The 5,368-nt window shown below is 33.4% G+C and overlaps 2 non-coding genes across 2 annotated transcripts; one reads left to right on the top strand and one right to left on the bottom strand.

Moving 5' to 3' along the window:
• The first annotated feature begins 3,429 nt into the window (after positions 1-3,429).
• TRNAN-GUU (transfer RNA asparagine (anticodon GUU)) lies at positions 3,430-3,503 on the top strand. Its single transcript has one exon. It is a non-coding gene; the product is annotated as a tRNA-Asn (tRNA).
• A 51-nt stretch (positions 3,504-3,554) lies between these two features.
• Positions 3,555-3,636, bottom strand: TRNAS-AGA (transfer RNA serine (anticodon AGA)). Its single transcript has one exon. It is a non-coding gene; the product is annotated as a tRNA-Ser (tRNA).
• Between the last annotated feature and the right edge of the window lie 1,732 nt (positions 3,637-5,368).

Here is a 5,368-nt window from a genome sequence, read left to right on the forward strand (position 1 = left end):
GATGTTGGTGCTGCTATGAAATTTCAGTTCATGGGATGATTGCTATAAATATGTTTATCAGATTATTTAAAAATAAATTATAAATAATACGTAAGTTATTAGACAATAATTTGTGAATATTTCCACGTACGTAAGTTAGTAGACAGTGATAATTCTGTTCTTTTCACGTTTATTGTTTTCAAAATTTATGATTTAGATACTGTTGGCAATCTGATTATTTATCTAGTATGTTAGAAAGTTTTTTCAAAAACTTCAGCTTATATAGTGCTGAAGTTTTTACAAATTAACTAAATAACTTCAGCATCTTCTGCTGAAATTTTTGAAAAAACATTATGACAAAACTAATGAATCCAGGACAAAAAATACTTCAGCTTATATAGTGCTGAAGTTTTTACAAATGAACTAAATAACTTCAGCATCTTCTGCTGAAGTTTTTGAAAAAGCTTATCCAGGATAAAAAAACCTTCAGCTTATTTAGTGCTGAAGTTTTTATAAATGAACTAAATAACTTCAGCATCTTCTGCTAAAGTTTTTGAAAAAACTTAATGACAAAACTAATGAATCTAGGATAAAAAAACTTCAGCTTATTTAGTGCAATTACAAACAAAAATTTCAGCAAATAGAGAACAAAACTTCAGCTACTATTCTTAAGTTTAGCAATTACAAATAAAAACTTCAGCAAATAGAGAACAAAACTTCAGCTACTATGCTTAAGTTCAGCAATTACAAACAAAAACTTCAGCACACTTGCTACTTCAGGCTTGTCTACTAGAATGCTGAAGTTTTGCGTGATTGCCTTTGCTATTTCAGCCCCGTATGCAGAAGTTACGCGAAAAAGTGGGTACGCTTGCAATTTTTTTTGCAAAGCGGGCACAAATTAAAACGTGACCCAAAAAACGGGTATAGATGCAAATGCCCCAATTTAATTCTGTAAAAATAGCACGGTATAGCCAGTTTTCGGACTGGTCATTCAAAAATAGTCAGCGTTTACGAAGTCAATGAAAAATAACCACTATTTTTCTGCAACAGAGACCGGTCCAACATAATACACTGGAGTTCGGTGCACCTGTGTATGAACTCCAGCATATTATGCTGGACCGGTATACTTTGCTGACTCCAGTATAATATACTGAAGACTGGAGCACCAGAGCTCCAAACTCCAGTATATTATACTGGACAATTATACTTGTTGGAACTCCAATATATTATGCTGGAGTTCTAGTGTACTTATGCCAGAACTCCATCATATTATGCTGGAGTTCCAGCATACTTATCCTGGAACTCCAGTATAATATGCTGGAGTTCAAGCATACTTATGCTGGAACTCCAGTATAATATACTGGCATATTTTCCGGGTTTTGAACAGTATTTTCGCTCAAATTTATCTTTACATGAAAAATGGCTAAATTTCGATTACTTTTGAAATTGAGCTATTTTTGAACGACCAGTTGTAAATCTGGCTATTTTTGAATTTCTCCCTTAGTAGGATTTGTGAAGAGTCCAAGTGAAATACAAAGGAATCTTCATTATGGATTGTAGGCTTATCTTTACACAAGTCTATTTTACAAATCGTCATTATGGATGGAATACAAATCGTCATTGTAGTCCATTTTACACAAGGTCACCTTCTGGGATTTCCGGTCCTTTTTTTTAGTTTCAGTGCTAGAAATAAATAGCCGTTTGGACAGTATAGCACTGATATTTCGACGGACAATTTCAACGACCAAATTAAGGAAATCGACATATATCCAATATTGTAAATCCGTTGAAAGCATGTAATTTTAATCTAAGTTGCTCAGACTCGGGTGCGGGTATCCGATACGGAGAAGGATTCGAACATCGGATTCAGCAAAATCTAAGAATTTGAGTATCGAATTCAGCAAAATCTAAATTTTAAGATTCGGGGGAGCGAATTCGAATATAAATACGAGTGCGGAATTTGACTACTAAAAAAACAAAGCTATAAAAATATTTCACACAAATAAATGAAATTTCACTGAAAGGCTCACATTTGTTTTCCATTCTTCTCAAGTTACATTATAAAACAAGTACATGAGAGGAGAATAATTGAGCAGTTGTAAGAAGTCAATCAAATGGAATAGTAATTGTCTTTGACAAACTTTTCAAGTCTTGTCTTAGAAGCTCCACAAGTCTACACCTTGACAAGTCTTGAAGTAAAGGGCACTTGTAAGTATTTAAATTTTATCGAATATAAATTGATAAAATAATATGGACTATATATTAAATATATTAGTCCAACTAAATATTATGGGCTAATATAATTGAATTAATTATATAAGTCCAATATATATAGATTAAATAAATAAGTCTTAAGTCATTGAGCTAGCCCATTTAATTGGGCTAAAGTGATGAGCCCATTTCATTAAGCCCAAGATGTCATTTTCCTAGAGGCCTAGTTTGGTGTCACATGTCAAATGACGTGGCATGCCAAGTCAAACCGAAGAGCCAATGAAATTATGTCACGTGTCAAAATGACAAGGCATGCCAAATCAAATTAAAAAACCAATAAAATCACGCCACGTGTGCAAGTGACATGTTCTGACCAATCAAATGCAGCCATGTCACGCTTCAATTTGATTGGTCGGAAAGAGTTTGTTCTTATCACAACTCCTCCCTTCCACAACTATAAATAGGGGTCTTCATAACTCAGAAAAGACACCAGAAGTTATAACAAGAAGCAAGAGAGAGCTCGTGGATCAAACACCGCAAATTTCTCTACAAGCTTCAAGCAATCAAGTTCAAGTTCAAGAAATCAAGTTCAAGATCAAGAACGAAGTCAAATTAAATACAAGGCGTTCAAGATCAAGGCTACTTGTTCGTGATACAATTCATGGCAACAATCAAAGTGTTCGCAACGGATAAATCAAATTCAAATTCAAGATCAAGTTCAAAGGCCCTCGAATTTATACTAGAAAAGTAGAATCAGAGAAATTATAGAGATTATACACTCAAATATTTGAAATAAAATACTACAATTTTTGCGATATTTTGCGGCCTTGATTATTTTCTCGATGCAATTTTATTGTCCACAAATTCATTTTGTCATTCTAACTTAATCAAAGTATCTAGAAGCTTCTATAAGTATGAGAAGATGTCTAAAGAGGAAACATTCTGTTTTTCATTCTTCTTAATGTTATAAATAGTAACCGTACCTCACTCTTAATTTGAACATTGTTAGGCCCACATAATAACATCGAGCTTTTATAAGGGTGAATACTAGTCATCAATCAACTCATAAAAAGTAGAGCAGGCAAAATTGGTACTCGTACTTTCTGACTATCGTGTTTACAGGTTATCGAGACACAAACAGTACAGTAGGAGGCATATTGCTGTCACCTCTTCTATTTTACTGTAAAAATGCAAATTTTCTATATTATATATTTGCTATGTCACAGAGTTAACTAAACAGCTGGAATAGCTCAGTTGGTTAGAGCGTGTGGCTGTTAACCACAAGGTCGGAGGTTCAAGCCCTCCTTCTAGCGTTAAACCTTTTTGCACCCAATTTTTTGACTGGGCAAAATAAAGAAGAAAAGCGTGAGCGGCAGGATTCGAACCTGCGCGGGCAGAGCCCACATGATTTCTAGTCATGCCCGATAACCACTCCGGCACGCTCACTAAGATACATTTGAACTTGCTGTTTTCCCTTCAAAAAGTCTGTCTTTAATGCCAAGCCCATGAATGTTTCATGAACACTAATGAAGGTTCAGCGCGGAGAGTTAGAGAAATCGGGTTATGTTCCCTGATATAAATATGGCTATCCAGAAAGGATATGAAATGCTATGCCGACCCTTCTTTGGGCTGGATTCTTACGTGGTCCATATGATCTACAAAATTAGTATGGTTGGTTATGATGTTTTGTAGATTGGTTATATTAGAAACTAGAATGGATAACTAGAATGTATCAGTTACATATATGTGATGTGTACTATATATCAAGGAGGAAAATGTTGCTGCAGATTGAAATACACTACTGAACAGAAAAGGAACCTTATTGTATGATCACCCCTTTAAATATTCCATATCTAGCTACTCTTATCTTGTTTTTTTTTTTCTCCTTTATCTTTTCATTTGTTAAAGGAGTAGATTTTATTTTGATCCTTATCTCTTTTTGGGTGGTCCAGATTTTAAGGCATTCGTCGATGACTAATTTTATAGCAAAGAAGCTTCCCCTCATATATTCTTTTGCACCTAAAAGAATGAAAAATAAGGATTACACGGTGAAAGGGAAAAAAAAAAAGAAAATCCTCTTTGATAAGTGTCTTGTTAGAGGAAAGAGCCATTTGATCGATCTTAGTTTATAGCTAGTCTAAGTGGCATATATTTGTAAGCATAGCAAGTACTATTCGTCATATATTAGACTAAGGTATAATACAATTGCTGTTGGTGCGCGAAATGTCTTTTTTTCTTTTTTCTTTTCTTTTCAAATCAACAGTAGCTAGGTGGGAGCTAGCTTAGAAACCTATAATGGACATTAATTAAGCTAATTCCTAGCCCCTGTGTAATGGAACAATTTCACAGGACGTTTACCGAAGTTTTTAACAGGATATATTACGTGCAAAGGGTTCCTAAAGTCAACACAACGTTACTCATCTCTCGTAGCCCGTAGGAGGCACATGGTCCACCTTGTTTATTGTAACCTCTTGCCTTGGGAGCAATTGGAATAATTAGTCCAAAAATATTCTTGAACTATTCGAAATAGCTCAAAAATATTCTCCGTTTGTTTTTGGAGCCAAAAATATCTCTGCCGTCTATGTTTTGGACCACAAATGGCCCTAAACTATTAGTCTTGACATTGAAGCTGACATGACAGTCCAACTAGGTTAGATTTGCTTATATGGCCATCCACCTAAGCAATCCAGCATGACAAAATTGTTTTTTCGAAAAAACTATTTTTCCAGAATTTTTTTATTAAAATACAAAATCAACATTTATTCCCAAAAAGTAAAAAATATTCGGAAAAACTATTTATTTTGGATTTTTTTTATTAAAATACAAAATAAATACTTATTCCGAAAATAGTAAAAAAAATTCAGAAAAATAATTTATTTATTAAAATATTATATATAATATACAAAATAAATTATTTTTGAGCGTGCTTTAATATATTGTTCCGGATTTTTTTTACTTTTTTCGGAATAAGTATTCTACCGTGAAATTTTTAAATTTCACTTAAAGTTAAATTTCGGAATTTTTGAAAATTTGAAAACTCCAAAAATTATAAGAACTTCGGATGAACCAATTGATACTTACAGTAGAGGTGTGCCTTTTGTGAAGCTATAACTGATAAGTATCTAAAAATTTAAATCAAACTAATCATAAATTCACAAAAGAGAATAATGGAGTTTTT

The sequence above is a fragment of the Nicotiana sylvestris genome, chromosome 2 (assembly GCF_000393655.2).
Source record: "Nicotiana sylvestris chromosome 2, ASM39365v2, whole genome shotgun sequence".
Taxonomy (NCBI): Eukaryota; Viridiplantae; Streptophyta; class Magnoliopsida; order Solanales; family Solanaceae; genus Nicotiana; species Nicotiana sylvestris.